This window comes from Anopheles stephensi, unplaced genomic scaffold, assembly GCF_013141755.1.
Source record: "Anopheles stephensi strain Indian unplaced genomic scaffold, UCI_ANSTEP_V1.0 ucontig1, whole genome shotgun sequence".
Taxonomy (NCBI): domain Eukaryota; kingdom Metazoa; phylum Arthropoda; class Insecta; order Diptera; family Culicidae; genus Anopheles; species Anopheles stephensi.
Window position 1 is genome coordinate 469 of NW_023405013.1, and position 21,252 is coordinate 21,720.

At 46.5% G+C, this 21,252-nt stretch overlaps 1 long non-coding RNA gene across 1 annotated transcript; it reads right to left on the bottom strand.

Annotated features, from left to right (window-relative positions):
* Positions 1-335: 335 nt before the first annotated feature.
* LOC118515227 lies at positions 336-1,513 on the bottom strand. Its single transcript, XR_004906990.1, has 2 exons — positions 1,285-1,513; positions 336-487 (listed from the first exon to the last, which is right to left on the bottom strand). It is a non-coding gene; the product is annotated as an uncharacterized LOC118515227 (long non-coding RNA).
* Positions 1,514-21,252: the final 19,739 nt, after the last annotated feature.

A 21,252-nucleotide genomic window follows, 5' to 3' on the forward strand; every position in this document is an offset into this window, starting at 1 on the left:
CTCCAACTGTCACTACACACACACACACACGCGGTTTACTAGATGTGATGTTTCCGAAACCGTTGCAACGTCACTTCCACCGTGGCCTACTTTGGTGTTGTGTGTGGGTGCCTCGATTTTCCTTCCTATTTCTGTTGTTGCTTCGTTTCGTTTTCGCCAACCGCGCTGCCTATTTTCACTTCACTTTTCCACACAATTTGCTGTTGCTCTTGTTGTACACTTTTTTTCGTTTCTTCTCGCTCACTTTATATCGAATTGTTGGTGGCACGTTTTAAATTTTCCTTACTTTATTCGTTGAGTTTTTTTCTGGTGTTTGTTTTCTATTTTCTTTCCCGTTTTTGGGAGTTTGTTATGCCTTCGGATTTAGCACCGGCTGGGTTGGGGGTTTCGTTTGTGTACGTGTACGTTTTGTTTCTGTGGTTTCATACGAACATCGGTGTATGAAGGAAAGAAAAACTACTCCTCGTCTACTAGCACTGCAGTAACTCTGTACCGAGAAGAAAAAAAGAAGGAAGAACATTAATATAAGTAAAGAGCAAACCATAAGCCATCAAGCACTGGTGAAAAGTAGCTAAAACAGGTGGTAATTCAACAACGCAAAAGAGCAAATTGAACCAAGAAAACATATCATCCGCAATGTAAAAAAGCAACAGCAAAAAAATAAACCACCCGTAAATGGTGCACATTATTCGATTGCGTTCGGTTAAGAAGGAAAATAAGAACGGAGTTTTCCAACCGAGCTCGTGCCACTCGAGCTCACAAGAGTTGGCATTAACCAAGAGACACATAAACAAAAGAAAACTACAGTTAATTGGATGATACAAATTGCTTCGCTACCCCTGTGAGTTTGTGTCTGTGTGTGTGTGTGTTTGCGGGCGCGCATACTTTTTTATCATCCCCCACAAACCGGGGCCGTATATCCATCAACAAGGTAAAGCACATTTATCAAAGTGGGCCTGTGAAAAATGTTGCCGCTGGTGTAACCACGAAGAGTTGTGAAAGGTGACCTCCGTGTATTTTTTTTTTTTTTGGGTTATATGTATACAGCGCATCACCACATCAAGATACAGTAAGAGGGTGTTGATGATAACGAAAATTCCAGGCCTGAATTGGGTGGATGGGCGATGAGATTACAAATAGATACACACGAGCTTCACCCCTTCTCATCAACAGACCACACACACACAAACATTAAATTACCCCTATATGTATGACAGCTGTCAAGTACCACGTTTTCCGTATACTGATCACCCCGAACTATTCAAAACACTAGACCAATCTTACATTAACTTCACTGCCGCAGTGCCGTTCTTAACGTACAGTTGCCCCCCCAAGAAAGGATAACGCGCACCGGTCCCGGAAACGGGCGAAAACAAAAAGGATTCGTTAATATCGGCTTCGTATTCGAAAAGCGCAATGCGTAACGGCGATAAGGGAAAAGTAACACACGCGGGCTCGTTACGTTACGCGCGTCGCGTTACGCCAATCGTCGGAACTACACTGCGCGATCGTACCGGCATGGCACGTTTAACCCTGCCACATTCGTTCGCACAAGCAAATGTGATTCGACCCCACCCCGTCCCTCCCTCCCACTCTCCCTCACCATTCCCCTTCCCCCCCCTCCCCCCCTCCACCCCCCGCGCCAGCGGTGCGACAGTATGATGATGCGGTGTGATTAAATATACCCGATCCCGCCACCACGTACGCATCTATCGTACCGTCTCCACCATCGTCTGCGCGAGCCTATACTGCCCGCCGGTACGGCTCATATGGTGCTGTGTTTCTTACCAATTTTTTCGTAAGGTCTTGCGCACAACCGCAACGCACACCGTTTCGCGCGATTCGCCTCTGAAGGCGTTAAGAGGTTCAGTGGATTGTTTTTTTGTAGTGTTTTCTTACTTTATTGCACCCTTACTTTACGTTTGGTTGCCGGTATTCGTGTGTGTGTGTGCGCGATTACACTTAGTGCTAGAGCTCGGTGCGCTCATTACGAAACCGGTGACCCACAGTAACGGTGAAACAATCCTTCCCTCAAACCGGCCGCTTACATTCATTCATGCCGAAAGTTGCCAACTAGCCGAACTTCTCGATTCTGGACCTTTCGGATGCAGCAGATGCAGAGAAAGAGAGAGAGAGAGTGAGTTCATCATCAAGGCCATCCCTCAAATCAACCGCGGCAGGATCAACCTGATCTGTGCTACTGTGTGCTGGCGGCAAACTGATAAAGCCCGCCAACTCTGGCCTTTCCTCACATAAACATTGGGCCATCCATGAGGCATGGTAATTTAAAAATAATTCTAATAACGATTCCACCCCATAACCGGACTAATTTATGAGTCTCCTGGGCGGGAACTTTATTGAATGTGAGCCGGGAGGTGAGCTTTCGTCACACTTTAAAAAATCTGTCCATAAACTAAGCGTGCGAGATAAGAAAGTGTTAAAAATGTGCTCACCAACGAAATTGGTAGTGTGAGCTGATAACGGTGCGAGCTAGTTACACTTCCGGGTCCAGATATACACTATCAAACCCCCCCCCCTTTAGTTACAACTATAACCGCTCCCTCCCGAAAATCTTCTACCCTCACCGAGGCTGGTGGAACACGCAAACAAAGATGGACGGCGTTGTGTTATTTCGGAGGGTTTTCGTTATCACGTCAACGCTACTTTTGCGATAGCGCGCTAGGTACTGGTTGGTTGGTACACATACACATACATACAAGCGCCCACAGGGTGTGTCGGCGCACAGTTGGTCTGACCGTCCTGAGCTCACTAAAACACAGCCTGTAGCGATAGTACGATAAGATACCGGTGTGACATCGAGTGTGAGTGTAAATTTTCACAAACTTCAGCACCAGTCCGTCCGCTCGCTTCCCGCAATCCGTTGTCTAAATCCAATCCATCAGTAGACAGATGATCGTCTCCGACACACGGTAGGTGCCACCGTGTTGCCCCGTTCTTTTAACCTTTTAATTACGATCGTTCGTCGTTGGCGAATTTCACCGTTCGCAGCAACTGCACGACCAACCAGCAGCATGATTAGCACGAGATGTGGCACTCGGGCCACGTTGAACCCGTTCCGGCTGTAGATCGCAACACGCGATACGATCCACGATGGAACTGCATCTCATCTGTGGAAAGAAAGCAGCAAGAAAAGAGGAATTCAATTAGTAAATTGCTCGCGAATGTGCAAACGATTAGTAGAACAGCGGGGCTATCTAAAACCAAGTGGACTGCGTCTGCTGCTATGTAGACGCCCGGAACTCCCCTAATTGGATAGATACGGGGGTTTGAATCTCCTCATCGCTATGTGTTACTGATCTCCGGGGGCTTATAGCATAGCTCAGATTGAGAAAATTCCAACCTAACCGCAAAGATCTTCCCACAGATAGCCGCACAGCCTCAACACTGGTGGTTAACATTCATCAAATATCGTCCAGACGTGTTTCGTCCAGATTAGAGCGCGCTTTCGTAGCCCAACGATGATAACGGATGCTTTGATTGAATCAGACGCTAAATTTTGCAACAGTTTTCACCGTACAGGCGTGGCAGCAGAAGAAGACAAACGATCCTCCCTACATAAGTTGGCGCATTTCGGTCCGCCGGAAGTTTGCCGAGTGTCATCGACGGTGGCACATTTCTTGGAACTTGGCCACGAAAACGTTACTTCGTACATTCCGCAGCAAACAACCGGTGTTTACGTGTTAATCAAGATACCCAAATACAAACAGCGTTGGGACAACGCGCAACTCCCCCCTTCGACGAGAAGCATTTCGATCGGCAAAACTACACCGCTGCCCTGCCCTGCGCCTGGTGCGAGAATAAACGCGCAAATGTTTACATAATGGCACACTAATATTGCTGATAATGTGGACGAGGTGCAGACGGCTATCGGATGCGGTGGGGAGACGCGTGAAGGTACGGATGACATGCTGCTGATAATGTTTTAGCTGCACTGCAGTTAAACTTCTCCCAAAAAAAAAGTTCGACTAAAATCAAAAATTATGTTCCAGAAGATCTTCCAACTGTCACTGACTGTACCCTCACTGACTCATTAAAATGGACTCGAGCAAATTACTGAAGTCCTTCACAACAATATTATTTGGAGCAAACGTCCTTTTAATTGAATAATTTGCTATCATTCTTAGCTCCCGTACTTCTTCGCGCCATAGCTCTCCAGAGACTTCCCATAGGGATGCATTTCGCGAACTTCAAATGCAAATAAAAAACCCCCTCTGGCAGGATGAGAGCGATATCCCATAAATATGCAAAACGAACAGCTCAGTACCCGAACGACAACGCGTTTCGGGGGCTCACTGTCGACGGGCCGGGAATTGCCTTCCTGCGCCGGCTTGCTGACAGCTAAATTGTTTATATACTTGTCCGATTTCCTCCTTCGCGGTGTGCGAGACAAATAAAGTTGACTCAACTTGCTGCTTGCCATTCCTAGGATTCCGTCCACCAGTACACCCACCGACGTACATTCTGGAACGCCTTCGCACAAGAAGGCGCTAGACACTGGTGGAGGTCGCGCGATCAGGGCAAGAAATAGAATATACGATGACACGCGCCGGAGGGCGTTATCCTATGGCAGTGTCCGAAAACTGCATATCCCCAATCCGGCGAAGTGAGTTCACTCTGGCTACACTACCTTGAACTACACACGGCCAGTCACAAGAAGAAACCACCATTCTCCCATTTGCTGCTTGTTGTAGGATTTGCCTGACTCATGGTCGACTCATTCAAGATCAGGACAACAAGCGGTAAAAGTGGAACAATATACGCACACACACACACACACACGCGTACTATGTAAATAGTGAATATTGCGAACCCGCGAGACAGACAGTTCAATTCACCCAATTGACAGTCATATGTACATATATTGCGACGGGACGAACAATTTGCCATCGGAAGAGCGCTCAAGAGCTAAATAAATTCATACGAACCAGTGGTCGCCGCAGCGAGCAGGCGATGATCCGCCTGCTTTTTTGTTCGTGCTACCGCTACCGGTGCTGAAGATGGAGAATCTTCAAGCCTCAGTTCGCTGCCAGAGAACCTGACATTTACAAACCGCGCGATTATTGACCGTCGCCAATTTGATTTGAAGATCGGACTGTGATGGGATGATTTGATGATGGTTTACGGGCGTGAGGAATGTGCACTTAATGCACCCGATCGAACGAGAGAAGATAAGCGGCGATAGTGGATTGAGAGCTGTGACAAGATGACATCAACAGCATTGGGGCTATATTTAATCCAAAATCTCTGTCTGTGTTGATCGAGAGTCTTTGGGCGGTGAGCTCAGTGACGTAAGGCACCTAGATACTCCTATGCTCTGACCATTACTTATATACTTCTTCTACAATATTGTGGACGATCCCTCCAACTACTCTACCTTGCAGAAAGTGGCTATAGATGATCATTTTTTCAACGATCACCACCGTAATGTTCTGTACCTCACTATGTTAATTGTTCCATCGAGACAACACACCGCGGAGACTTGTTTCTGCAACCGGCACGACCTTTCGCAAACACTCGTGGCAAAATTAATTAGTTCACTGCCGCCATTTTTATCACCTTCTAAAGATAAACACGTGCAAGATTAAAGATGATCCTCGCGCTAACTGAAGCTGCTGTTTACCTCCTGTGCTTTTGGGCATATTTTCCACAAAGTATGCCAAAGACTTAAGCAGCAACAAAAATTCCACCCGCAAAAGGACACAAAAGTCGTCATTCGCTAGGCAGTTCTGTTTGTCTGTAGAACAAACATGATGTAACAAGTTGATAACGCGAACGGCACACAATACAGCTCCGGCAAACATGATAATCACTTCCGAAAAACGGCCCTAGCAGCTTCGATGCGAGCGGAATCCTTTGAAGATATTTTGACAGATGAATGCATCGTTTCGGTTCTACTCCCCAGCCGCTCTACAGTACAGTTCGTGACAATTTGATTAAGCGTCCAACCTCACGATCGATCATGCGTGATCGATGATGCCCCCCGGAAATGGTGGGGTTGGGAGACAAAAAGCGGAACCATTTCCACCCTTAACTCAATCAATCGGCTCTATTGTCGCGCTGCTTTGTGCCGGTGTGCGCCACCGGTACTAGATGGCGCTGCTGGCTGCACACCATAATTGGAGCAATTATTTACGGCACAGACGGCCACCCTAACTGGGTTGCAGCGATCGTCACCCGATCCCGATCGATCCAATCAATGAGCTGTCTTCTGATGAGCGCGTTCTGATTTGGTTGCGTGCCGATCGGACACGCATCATTATGATGCGCTGACAAACCCGAGCTCCGAGCGAGCGATAGTGCAATGGGGAATTAAAGCTCGCCATTCGCCTCGAATACACGCACGTAATTGTAGGTTAGTCAGTCAGTCAGTCAGCCAGCCAGTCCGGACGATAACAGCATGGAATGGAACGCCGAACACCGAAAGGTGATGACATCAGTGCATCATGTGCAGTGCACGACCACGACGCTTGGCAGGAAACGTCAAACCGAACTGCTTACTACATTTTGATACAGTCAACTTTTGCAACCTTCCCTTTTGAAGTGTACCAGGGAAAATCGAAAAAGTCAGCTGCATTCAATCAACGTTTATTATTAAACAATGCCGAAAAATCGCGTGATCGTGATTGTAAAGAAGCGTAAGGCCCAAACAAAAAAGCTGTTGGTGCCTCACTGGCTACCACCTCACTGGCTACCATCGGCAGTTACGCTGCTTCTACCTCTGGCCGCACTTTTCCGTGCTGTCATCACATTCGAAGCAATCGAATGGTAGCCAGCGAGGAAAACTATTCCGGGGCTTTGACCGAAGTTACCCCACCCGAGGAGAAACCCGGAGAAAAACAAAGCAGAGGGTGCTATAGAGGGAGCGCGGTAACCAGATTGAGGCCAAAAATGGTACGATTCGGAAGCGAATCGAACGTATACCGGTTCTGTTTTACGAGCTGGCAATGTTTTCCTTTTCGCTTTTTTTTTCGCGTTTTCAAAACGCAATTGCCCGATTTTGCTTTATTCTTTAAGTGATCTCGTGGAGTTTTTGTTTTGTTGTCGAATATCACTTGAATAATGGTGTGTGTATGTACGCACAATTTCTGATGGATGTAGGCTTTGAAGAATTTATTGGGTAACGGCTAGATCTTTGTGAAGTCTGACCCGCTGCTTGCTAGAATCTTGAGAGTCATTTTAACGCGAGTGACTTTGGCCACCATTAAAGTAAACCGTCAACCATTAAACTAAACACACGCATCCCCCCTGTTAAGTCCAGAGGGTCAATTTGCTCTCGTTGTAATGCGGCGTTGCGACATGCCGTGAGTAACATCCTCCGACACCAAGCTTCCAACAGGCAGACAAAACATGGGCTGCCCCACAATCACTCAATGACGAGTTCGCACGTGTTGCGCGCCGTGTAGCATTGTCATCCAATTAGCGCAACACAATCATCTTAATACCCACCACCAGAAAGGGCACAATTAGGCAACGTCTTGTGATCGATGTCGCGTCCCGTTGGCGATGTGGAAATGTGATTTTCCGCCTCATCGATCCTACTCACTTATGGGTGGCTTTCTCTCACGCACCGCACACATTTCGTGTGTACCAATTCTGGGAGTACAATATCTTGAGGCACTTGGCACAGTGTTTCACCCACCCCACTGCACAACACACCACAACCAACCAGTTTTATAGAGCAATTGGTTCGGTGTGCACCACCCGAAAAAACCGCACCCGACACTTGGCGTAATGGAATCTCTGGTCAGTCACAGTTTCCCACCATTAGCCTGGGTGGTTTGCTCCAAATGGGGATTCCATGTCCGCTGTCTCGGTGAGGACTGTGCCGGCCCCAAAACATTACCCCACCCTCGTGACGGCCTTCATCTCGGTCCGCCCGGTAGTTCATCTTGTTCACGGATTTGGGATACTAACATCCCCTTGGTGCCTGAGCGTGAAGTGGCCAAGCGTTGCTTGAGACATTTTCGGGGAGGAGGGGGAGTGACATACATCTCACCCTTTTCTACGTGTTCGGGAAACTGTTCTCAACACACCCTACATTAACCAGTAAAGCGGTGTTGTTCAATGGGTTTGTCCTGCCTGTGACCTGCATTAATTTAAGCCATCAGCATTTTAAAAGCATTATTAGCGAAAACAATTTCTTCTTAATCCTTGTGACCTAATTCGCATTAATCTGCTTGCTCAAAAAAAATGCTGGGCAATATCCCGTAAGTAATTCTACTGGGCATCAAGCATCACCACTACAAACTCTCAACCCTCACAACTATCGGCATAATTTTCCCATAACGCTTCTAGGACTAATCGTCAACAGTTGAGAATGATTTGTTTTGATAGTCGTAAGCCATTTTCCTCACACACTTGGTATGGTCCACCTCATAAAAAAAGGGTAGAAAATCACAGAATGCGTCTCAACAACGCGTTCCCCTCATTGGACGCAACCTAACGATAACGATTGCATGTTTTGAATTTCTCCCAATAGTTTTTATCCAAATGAGACGACCAGCCCTAGCCAGCTCAAGTGTCCGAAAGAAATGCATCGAAAAATTATAATCCAATCCCAATCGGGGTGACTAATTTTAATCACCCTAAATCACACTAAATTCCTAGCCAGCGATCGAGAATCTCCTGCTGACGTTAAAACCGTTCCGGGAGTCCATTTGGTGAGTGAGGTTATCACACTAGTTTACGAACCACCGACGACCGTCGCCGACGAGCTTTACTCAACGCCGCACACTCAAAAGCGCAACCGTCCAAGTCGATTTCTAACGGGTCGAGCGAGCCCGGAGTTCACAGGCGGCACTCGCTGTTTCATGTTTTAATCCGTTCGATAATTAATTCAATCACTAGGTGATCCCGGCATACTGGGCTGCAGCGTTGGGTGCTGTTGCACGTGTTTGGCTCTTGTTTCTCCGTTTGCTTACACAGTAGGTAGGAATCTAGGTTCTAGGAATCGTTTAATCATACCAGCTCTACCTACCGGAGCCTAATACGAGTTTCGAATGACTCTACTGTAGTACAATGTGCGGCCCGCATGCTCGAGCGATATGTGTGGAAACATTCGAAGATTCCAATGCTCCCGGGATGGACGGTTCTCGTGTTGCCCCGTTCTCAAACAAATATCCGATCCGACTCGCATTTCGACCCAACCCAGGAACGTCAACCAGCTCTTCCCAGAAGGGAGGAACGAATGAAAACAGAAAAAAACCTCCCACAGATAAAGCATCCCTTTTGGCCTGCGCCTCACAAACCCACGTCGTCCTTTCCCGGTTCTTATCCTTATCCACCGTTCTGCATAGCCCTAGCTCCTAGCTCTAGCCGATGCGCCGGGCGTTGATGTATCAGGTTCGGGAAGTAAAGAGGGCCGAGAGAAAACAAAACCTCAAAGCGCTTCCGTCTCGCCGGTTCCCAAGTCGGTTCCCAATGCCATAAGTGGCCACATGTTGCACAGCCTCTACCGAAAAGTGTTCCCAGTAGCGCAACATGTTACCCAGCGCGGTTGGCTTGTGCAGAGTGTTAGCATAAACTTATCATCATCATTACCATTCTTTCCCCATGCACACATACAAACCACTGCAGATTGCATTTTTCCCGACTGGTATGCATCCGTGTACGAGACCCCACGGGATTTCATTTCAAAGCCCGCAGGAACGATAGCGCAATCGTTTTCTTAACACAAATCGTTCTAGCGTTCAGCGACAGATTGCCGGTCATGGTCGCCCGAGCATGTAGCCGCTGCCGACAACGGGGACAAGGCAAGGCACAAATTGATTCCGACCAGAAACCCAGAACGCACGAAACCAACTCCCTATCAACTCCCGAACGCAAACTCACAGCACACAGTGAATGACGGTCTCGGGCAAATCTGGTGGCGATTGCGATTGTGGCCATAACTTCTACTCTGACGGAGAGCCAGCGGGAGGCTATAAATTAGACATGAGACTCCAAAACTCACGTCACGGCAAAATTTGCATCTTCCGGCTTAGCGTTCGCACTCGTAACGGTACCACAGTGTCATCTTGACGAAAACTGATCTCCGATCTCCGTTCAACGATCAAACCGTAGGATGATGGCTTAACCCTCTCGCTCTCGCTCTCTATCTATCTCACCCGTACCGTTGGATTAGAAATTGCCTAATCTTTACTTCCGGAATTGGAATCGTCTCCATTTCCCTTTCAAAAATAGACTAATAACCTGTCAACGATTTCCTTCCACAGATAGCCCACGTGGAACGCTTCAAAGATTTTTAGGGCTCAGCTTAAGCTACTAACTGCACGGGACATAAATTAAACGGGGCAGGACACTAATCCTTCATAATGGCGCCCCCCTCAACGAAAGACTAGCCACACTGACCTTAAGACACGCCCGAGCATTACAAGGCTAACCCTTACTCGGCCGAAATTGGCTGGAACTGCAGCAACTGCCCATTACACGACTTAATGGATGACCGGTGTACAGTTTAGTTTAATTTTCTTAATTCTGGTCCGGTTTTTCTTCTATTCCATTCTCTCTTTTTTATTCCTCGATTTTGCACCACCGAACAAGGGAAAGTGTTCGTGCTGGAGAGGGCTAAAGCGGCATTACCTTGAACATTGTTGCGGCATTCGGTTGCAGTTTTTTTGTATGCAACCGGTGCAGGGCGGCTGATTACGCGCGGCTCGCTCGCTGCAACTTACTATGGAGGATGGGGTTTTGGAGCTACCACAATCACATTGACTGCAAATGGTAGTGGGATTTACGATCGTTTCTTTTTTATGCTGAACTCTAGGCACACACCGTCGGTTCAAGAGGTTTTTCCCGGAGCTGAACTTCGGATTCATAGGTGGAGGGGTGCCGAATGACATCAGGTGAGCGATCGTACGATCTTTCCGTCCGGCGGGTAGCCGTAATCGCGTGAACGGTGCGTTTCGTTCCACTGCCAAGGTACGCATTGCGTGACCGATGCCTTGGTGAACTCGGTTGTCTACTTGTAAGCGACGTGGTGAGTTGAAAAGTTTCTGGAAGAAACCAAATTTATTGCAAAGTGTTTTTTACATTTTCTGTGATTCACCAACTAGATGTCCGATCACCTAATACGCTTTGTACGGATAATCCCTAAATGAATCACCCATCATCAGAAAGAGCCAAGTTTGGTAAAACTCCACAATACGGCGAATCAGACTGGTACTGGTTTTCATCAGCTGTCGATAGCCTTCTTCGGCTTCCAGGCTCGTGAGATGAAACGTGGTGCGAATCATCATCAGACGGCGGTTGCGAAGCACCGGACCGACCGACCCACTGATCATCAACCGGTTATGCGCGAAAGCATCGGCAAGCCATGATTCATCAGTTTTGCTTGACTGCGACCAAAGAGGGATACTTCGGAGTTTACGTTCGGAGTATCTGAGACGCGCACCTGGTTTGGGCGTTTTTTTTTCTGTTGCCTTCTGCTTAATCTCCACAAAAGTCCCAGCCAAGATCTTCAAATCATCGATGATCATTTGCTAAGAGATCTCACCACCACACAGCCAAATCACGAGATTTATAGCGTTGAAGTTTCTGTTGGTGAAGGTCGAACGCGGGAAGAAATATCAAAGGTTTCGAAGGCGGTAACGCGTAGTTCGTTAGTTCCTGCGTGTGCCTGACCTTGACCATGACCATGGCGAAAGTGAAGTCGTTGTTCCGGACTCCCACATAGGGAGACAAGAAAAAGACTCCACCCATTGTGAGTTTTGTTGAAGCATTTAATACAGAAAATTTTATAAATTCCGTCAACATCTACCAAAACCACTCATCATACCCATCTCTCGCGCAACCGCTATTCTACACCGGCAAGATAATCAGATGCATGGTTGCGTGCAGCTAAGTGTGCGAGCGGGTTACCCTAGCTTTCCCACTCTCGAGGTCACCGATTACCGATCGCTCACCGCTACAAAGCTGCAACGCTGCACCAACGTTCGAAGTTTTTCCTCTCGACGCGTTGCATAAGCTAATCAGGTGTGCGAACGTGCCTGACAGTAACGATTTGCTACACCTCTCGAGGCGCCGTGACAGATAATCCACCGGCACGGCAAGAGGCACACACATAAGCTGTGCAGCTTCCCGTGCACTGGGTACGCACGCGTCCACTCCAACGGCCCTTCGGGAGTTCGAATACCGCGTTGCATGTTGCAACGCTAACCACTCGAGCGTGCAACAAGAGATGTTTAATTAAAGTGTTTCGAAGCAAAACTTAACACTCTAAACACGGTGGCAGCTTAGTTGTCTAGAGCGCAGGGTTGTCGTAGGAAAATGTGTTCTAAGGCAGTTTCGCTCAGATTAAGATATCGGCAGTTGTTACTCTTACGAGGCATTAACTAAATAAGTAAGTCGTTAAATTCGTTTCAGTGAAAGAGGGGTTTTCCGGATTCTGCAGCAATTTTACATTGAGCTGTCTGTCAGACAGCAGATTTAGATTTGTATTGACTTGTAGGTGTTTAAGAGCTTGTCAGCTGCCATTTTGAGCAAGAAACAACTATTTTCTACCCTAGTGTGTTGTTCTTTTTGTACGGAAAATTGGGTTGAAAATGTTTTCCCCATTTTTCCTTGTTACATAAAAAAGATAAATTTTCTTTTAAATTAACTAACCTTATCCGTTAGCTTATTTGTTTCGCAAATTATGAGCCGGTGACCTTCTCTCCATACTCAACCGAACCTTCCAGTCCAGGGCTTGGAAACCCTACTTTGTTTACTAACTCGTTACTTGATGTTATGAGTAAGTTAGTAAAATGTCATGCGAATTTTAGGTTTAGAGCTAGAAAAGTTATGAGTACAAAAGGTCACCAAAGTTTTACCTGAAAAGTCTTTATTTATTTGAAGATCCCCAAACCTTGAACCTTCGCAGCAACCAGCACATAGCTCATCTGCAGCCCCATCACATAAAGTCGATAGAAATTGCATCTCATTTCCATCTTCACGAGCTCCGTTCTCGCTCTTTCCCATACATCACCCATTGCCGGTGTGAGCTGTGTGCGTGTAGTGTGCCACCGATACTGCATTGTTTCTGCATTCATTTGCATATTTTGAGTTCTTCAAATTCTTGTCTATGTGTTTTTTTTTTCGCCCTATACTTTTGCATCAAGCGCAGTAACTCACGTGGAAGCGGTACGCCGTACATTCATAACCTAGCCCAACGTTAATGGCAAGCGCAAATTTCACAAATGTCAAGGTGTGTACCACGTGCACAACCATGTTTGAGCGTGGAATGCTGTACGCATGTACTTTACCAAACTTTCCCACATAAGTGCAGCAACATTGTCAACGATATGCGTACAATAGGTCACCAAAGTTTTGGAACGGCTCGGTTGCTGTTGTGTGCGAGTGGAGGGTAGAAATTGTCAAAGTTTTCACTAGCAGCTAGAAAGTGCGAAGCACCACTCTTACTGAACACCACAGACCTGATAACAGTTCCATTTATGTCTCGTTCCCATACAATTTTTGTCTAATCTTTTCTTCAAGCACACACGCTCAATCGATCAAAGTATTCACTCATCGGACAAGGGAGCAGCGGAAAGAAAAATCACCCAAAGAGCTCCACCAGTTCACAAACCCCCATGAAGATGTTTATACCACGGTGGACAAGATAAACAATTGTACAGCAAAGGTACTCGGTGCTGATGTACCAGACCCAGTGAGAGATACAGCACCACACCCGACTGTCGCTAAATGACAGTTAACTCCATGGTGCATGTAAGGTGAACCGCAAGCAAACATATCGCTGTCAACACACCATGATCACAAAACCCTTTACCCTATATTGGGGATGCCAGAAAACAAAACCCCAAACCAGGATGACTTATGGGACGGCAACCATATTTAAGTTTACTCCATCGTCCCGATCGTGTGTTTTGATGTTTGAAGTGTTGTACACTGTGTGACCGGCGGTGTAGACGAGTACCTCACAAGTCTCCCGGGATCTGATGAAACGAAAAGGGAAAACTTCCATGTTCCTCAAGTCAGGTGGTCTTCAACGTTTCGGAGACCCAAGAGACCCTCACGTACCACAGTGTCCAGAATGCAGTGGTGTCGAAACGAGGGCATAATTGAGACGTCAAGACCCACCCAACATCATCAACCTTCGTGGCGGCTTATCGCCACTACGACGATGATGATGATGATGGGCACCCGTTGCTTGCCGAAAGGGGCACCGACATGACCACCGATCGAAGATCATGCACTCCGCGTTGGCGGTCCCAGAGTTCCACTTTAATCCCGGGCAAATGACCAGATCTTCCCGCGAGGTTGATGCATGTCCGATAAATGAGAATCGGTGGGAAGAAGAAAAGCGGACAGAAAGCAACCCCTAAAACCGATTATCGCCTCTAGTATTTATTTTTTTACCCTCCACACGGGTATTCTTCGTGGATGTTCCAAAGATGGTGAGAAAAAAATGATGAAGAATGGTTCGATCGTTACCATTCCATCCCATCCGCGAGTCGTCAATCTATCAAAAGGGGTTCCATCCAGACCACATTTCTTATCCATCGCACCCGGTTTACCTTCAGCCAAACCTGGTCGCAGGAGCTTTATGCTCCATTTCCGCTTGCATCGTGGCTGTTTTTCTTCTTCTTTCTGGTCTCTCCTCATCAATGACGAGTTTATTGAGGTTTTCGTTGGCCTCAGTTAACCGGGCACACCGTATCGAAAGTGCAGCTCGTTCGATCGTCATGCCAAAGTGCTGATAGAGAAATGGATGTCTTTCGGTTTATTGTCATCGGAAGCTAAGGTGTGGTTCCGATTGGGACCGATGCTGGGGATTTGTCCCGTTTGTTGGTTCAATGTTTTATTGCATGCTACACCTCGCGCATAACAACAACCCCGGCGAACGGAGCAACAAAAACAGGCTAAAGACGACAAGACAACACTCCATTGTTGGAAGTCAATTGGAAATTGTCTATCTACGGTAGTGGTGCCCAAACAGACGACGTCGTCGAGACAGGCTCACACGTGCACACCGTCGGAAGCATAAAGTCCGCCACCGGTAAGACATGTGTTCTGGTGATAATAAAACAATTTCATTGCCTCGTTATGTCTTCCCGAAAAAAGAAACACACACACACAGCCGAAACTGGAAGATAAAGGAAGTCAGTGGGAAGACAGCTATTTCGTGGAGCATGCAACAGGTACTATAAAGAACATAGCTAGACCATTATCTATTCTAGATTGTAAATGAGTTTATTAGAAGCAAGAGGTGACCTTAAATCACACTCTGGATGAACTTCAGGTCCAATTCTAGCTGAGACATTTATTGAGCAACTAGCCTCCGGAAAATTAATATTTTATTTCACCCCAGGAAACCTCACTTAATTCATCCTCTAATCAATCATTACCGTCTGGAGGTCGTACAGTTCTGGGATTCTGTTTAACCCAATCCATTCTTACTTGCCACCACAAACAAACAAACATTCTTCAAAGCACCTCAGCCCACCATAATCTGCATAAGAATGCAAAATTTTTGGACATCTAAAATTCAATCGCCATCACTGTAGTGTGATGGCTTTCCCGGTAAGAACTTTCTTCCCAAAAATTTCATCCGCAGGTATTTTTAGACCGGGGAAGGGTTTCTCCGGTAACATTAATCATATTTTTTTGGGTTGGAACCGCATACCCAACAACAGCTCCATCAGGGTGGTTCTACCGACAGCACCCCACGTTCCCATTTGAATGCGATACGCTTTCATCCCCCTTATTTTCTATTTCTCTTTAAATAAGAGATCACTTATGCTCGACATTCATTCGCACCACGTATTATGTTTCCACCACAGTAACTACCGTACCGCGAAAGGAACCGAACAGTAGTTTCACTCCCGCGTCCTTCGGGGGGCGACTTTCCCATTTTCTGACTTTCTTCCGAAAGCAAGAATATTTCAACACAATAATCCACGGTTCGGTGCATCGAGCCCGGGGGGTGAAGGAGAAACAAAATTGATCACTCTATACGTAAACGCGCACGCATATGTTTTGATGACAATGGTTTTGTAGCCCCAGCGTTTGTGCGACACAAAGCATAATCTTGCGGCCTGTTTTGGAAAGAACCAGGGCGGCAAGCAACGAGCGAGTCCGATCCACTTTAGACACTGATCATAAATTAAAGCCGAAAGCCGCCCGTACCCTAGAAAACTTGCGATCGGGAAGCTGGGTTTGACCCGGTATCGTTGGCATCAGGTTGATCCGAGGCAAGCGTACCCCGTTACTTCCAGAACTAGCTAGAGGGAGAAAATAGATTTTTATGTCATCGCCATAAAGTTAACGATCTTGGAAGCTCCGGAACGTGAATAACCAAACAGCACGCGTCCGAACGGGTGTACCGATGTGAGCTTCATTCATCTCGGGCCGAGGTTTTAATTGTACATAGCGTAGATACAGTGGAGTGGAGCCGAAATCAGACACTGTACCGTCCGCAGGGTTGGTAGCTCACACGATCCTCAATTTCCATGTCTTTGATGTTATCTTTTGACACCCGAAATGGGCCGAAACACTATGCATGGTGTTCGGGATTCAAAAGAGGGTTTAAACCGAACCAATGTAAAGATCACAACCATCCACCCCATGGGGTGTCTCTGGGCGTCTACTTTACTCAGATATTGCTATTCTAATGGCATTCCCTTTCGAAGCCTTACCGAAACACCGAACGGTAACTCCAGTACCTCCTCGGAACACGCCGAGAATAGTTGCGGACGCATTTGCGCAAACCTGTGCAACAAATTAATTGTCGATTTCCAACCAACGGACTTCACCTAGCCGTAACACTTGCCTTAGGCCACAAAAAATACGCTGCGTAAGGGCGAACGCTGACGAAACCCGACGATGATCGTACGAGGCGTACTACGATCGCGCGTTTTAGGTCTACACATGGTGACGCGGGGTCATACCAAGGAGCACCGGAGTTCTACCGTGTCCGGTCGGGTAACTCGAGCAATCTGTTCACGCTAATCAGTTCACATGCCCGGTGTGACGATGCTGTTACGGTGATAAATGAAGCAGAAGGTTCCGAACAGCTTCCCCGAACGGTGAGGAACCTGTGATTGAAAGCATTACCTAAGTTTGATCGAATTCCTGCCAACTATCGAACGCAGCTCGTTCCAGCAAACGCGTAAGGTCGAATCTAAATATGCGTTCCGCGCACTACCCATGAGTAAGTCTTAAAATAGAGTTCCGCAAAATCCAACATCACTGGAACGTGGTAGTGCAGGGAAGAATGAATTTGAGCAGAACAAGGAAATTGTTTTGGTTTATTTTTATTTAATCGCAGTTTTGCTTTTTTGGCCAATTCGCCGGTAAAGCCACCTGGTACGGACAGGCTGTGGCTGAGCTTCGTAATTTCAAGTGATGGAAGTGATCTTGCCCTCCCAATCTCACCCAGGGTAGTTTGCCGCTTCCTTCACACGTTTATGGTAAGCCTTCATCACTTTGACCACCGGGAAAAGAAAGCAATTGTACAATGCCGCCCAACGTTGGAAGATAAATCGGCAAAAATTAGCAAACCCCAAACGCACGGGTGTGCCGGAAACCTCCCAACAGTGCTTCTGGGAAGCTCCCGCGGGAATATCCCCGAGGGAATTGAAAATTGCATACCACCGATGTTAATTGGTGGCTGTGGAGGTCTTGTGGGTAATGGTCCACAATCAGTCGACCCGGTAAGATCGACGTAAAATTCCCCGGCTGAGTCTATTTTTTTTTTGTTGCTACTGCTTCTCGTAAATCTCGAGGTCCAAATGTCAGGTACCTCGCAGACGATGACGTAAACACCCACCAACACGCATCCCGCGCATCTCGTCACCTTTCGCGTTCCGGGGTGCGCTAGAGTTGAAATATTACCTTCCGACGTGAGTGACGAACGACCGACCGGCAAGCACAGTGACGCACAATGACGCAGCGCGAGATGATGGAAGATTCTACGGCTTTTTAGACTTTTGGAGTCATTTCGAGCGTTAGGCGAATTGCCAAGTGGTTAACGGGCAGCAGAAGTAGTTGCCTGGTGAATTAAAAGCTAGGAAGAGTCTACTGCCACAGTTAACACGCCCGATACGGGTCAATACGGGCGGGTCAGTAATTAAGTGTACGGCGCGAAACCAGTTGAAGGTGAGTGCGGGAAACGACGACACACAGCAGCGCCAGACCACTGGTAAACAACAACAGGCAAGCCTTATAATGTCCAATCAACGTTTCCCACTAGCAATACCCATCGGTAGAAAATATATAAAGCTTAAAGTTAAATGAGCTCTTTGGATTTTGTCTTATCAGTATTGTTTGTGTGATGATGCAATGTTAGCAAAACAGTTCGTGTTATCATAAATCGGACGCAGAGGATGTGATTTCCCCGTAGATAGAAGCTGCATCAGGGACAGCCGTAAACAACTTGGACTCATGGAGGGAGACTTTTATTCTACACTTCATGAATATAAACCCTAACATGAGCTAACTGCATCGAAATTCCACGAAACTGTTGCACAGATTTGAAGTAATGCATCTATGGATTCTATTTATTCAGAATACATCAATGGCTTCATTCGTTAAAAACATCCAATCGATTCGCTCGAATGAGAATATTTTCCAAAATTGCAGGGTTTTCCAATGAAATTTCTTTGATTCGAAGTACAGTGGCTGATATAGGAAAGCTAGACTGTTGTATAGCTTAGCTAGGTCTTTAAATTAGATATTTGTTACACCCATTTACTGCTCAAGGACTCTTAAAGATACGAAATCAATTTAAGCACAAGAACAATCTTCTTATCCCTTTTTGGTGTGTGATACTCCTCGTGGTGTCCATCGTCAATCGATCGAGTAAAACTATTTAGCTCCTCACGAACAGTTTATCATCGTCACGCGATCCTAGACAAAATCTCCAGATAAATCTTTAACCGAAGACGACTTCACAGACACCAGCAATGCTACCCATGGAGAGCCTCCACCCAAAAAAAGAGACCACCTCGTGCGGTTAGAATGGCGGCAAAACTAGGCGCCTTCTGGCGTTTGCTAATTACACTACCACAAAACCCTCCAAACCCTCCCGCCGATAGCTACCCCGACCCCGAAAAGAGCCCAACCGAACGCTGATCGCGATAAATTGGTTCAACCCGGCTGCGATCGGCGCACCAGAGCCACCGACTAACTGCCGCCGGTCAGGTTTCGGTTCGTTTTTGGCAAGTCGCGCACGCCGTGTTCGATAGACACGCTATAATTGGAACGACCGTTGCTATCCGGTCCGCCGTTGAACGCGATCAGTTAGGAAGCAGAAGAACCCACAAGAACAAGACGAAACGTCGGGCGGCCAAAATCCGACATCCGACACACAAATTATCACGCATCGCCCAAAACGTCCATCCCCGTGCCGCCGCGGTTTTGTCTTCGTGGTGGCCTTCGTTGTCGCACTGCACGAATCACGACCACGGTTCGGACGGGTCACAAAACTAATTGAAGCCGGAGCCACACACACACACACACCACGGGCCATTCGGAACCCTAAAAGATCGTGGAGTCTCTAATTTTGAGCTCTGTTGCCGCACCCAACCATTTCGCGAACTGTGCGGAACTAAACGGCGGATCCTCCGGTTCCCGGAACGCCACACGGATGTGTTACAGGTTGCATCCTTTATCCAGAGTTGGAGGGGGTTCAATTTTGCCCAGATGACATGCGACGCAAACCATGTTCTTAAACAAATGTTCGTGCTTCCCGGTTCGCACGCTAAATTAGCTCAAAACTCTGCCGTATTGTTTTCTCAGGGTTTAAGGTCTTTACACGGTCAAGGTAAACCTTGCGGTACGAATGTTCAAATATTACTAACAACGAACGATGACGCAAAATAAGGTGTTTGTTTTTGTTGGTTTTATTGACCTTGTTCAAATAGGAGTACATGAACTCTATGCACATTCGGGAATAGTATGCAGACACCTTAGAGAGCGGTTAAAAGAAGTTAAACAGCAATATGTTTACGAGCCACATTTTTCCGAATTCTGAGATGAGCAAAGAGAGTTCTAAAATTGAACATACTATTTGCAGTTTAAACAAAACTTGCACGACATTAGCAGAGTTACCCATGTGAACTGCTTGATAGGTTCTGAAGAAATAATGCTTCAGGATACTAACTATTTACGGAGAGTAGCTCATATGTCCGTAAATATTCCGTCCAGTCTTCCTGAGTCCTAACAAAAATACAAATTATGATCCTCGAAATCATACACCAGTATAGTTGATCAAAGGTGCATCTTACTCCATGGAGACCCTTAGCAGAAAGAATGTTTGAAGCTTCTTACACATTGACTCTGTTAACCTGGGATAGAGCCACAGGCCAACCGGACGTATTATACGAGGTACCCTATGGGAATCTCGAGTTTAATGCATGTGGCTCTCAGGACCACAGAACCTTCTTACAGGAAAATAGGCCTCTATCGATAGGTATAGAGCCTCAAGCATCTTATGCTGTGATACGCCCTGCTTGGGCCATATCCAAGCCAGGTATAGAATCAAAGAATGGAATTAAATGGAGACTCCCTGTATCCGGTAAAGTGATAGGAGAAGTCGCAGAGAACGTGTCACAATGCTTAAAGGGGTTTAACATTCTTTAGTTCAAATCTTGGGTTTTGAGAGGTTTGGGCGATAGAGGCAACTTCACACGGCAGGATTGACGTTAAGAGCACAATCGGACCGTACTCTAGTAGTGAGGACTGCCTATCAAACTACGTGATATCATTCACTCTTGTAAGCCAGAGATAGCACCTTTGGATAGTATAACTAACCGAAATATGTCCTTAAATAAGGTTTCATTTAAAACCTGTACAAATACAAAGCAAAATATGCGTTTCAGGCTACTGACATAACAATGCCTGAATAAAGTAAGCCTTTCATAATTAATCCAGTGCCGCATACGGTGAATACAATTTAAAACTAATCCCTTTTTTTGTAATTATTTTGTGCTGAAAATAGATCACCAAACGACGATGAATTTATTATTTATACATTGAAAATAGGATATTGATTTTCTGATAATAACCACACGCACACCACGTTCCATACGTGATTAACCAAAGGGAAAAGCTTAACAGTGATCCAGTTCTATAGCAAAAAAAAATAATAATGTCACATTTTATCAATTTTCCACAGTTCCTACTCGCACTCTAGGCAACTCGCGGCGTTCACATGCGGGAAGTGGAATTTTTATGCTCTTCACTATCGGTTCTCGGTTAAAGTCGGCCTTCAAAGGAGGGTTTTCCCGTGTG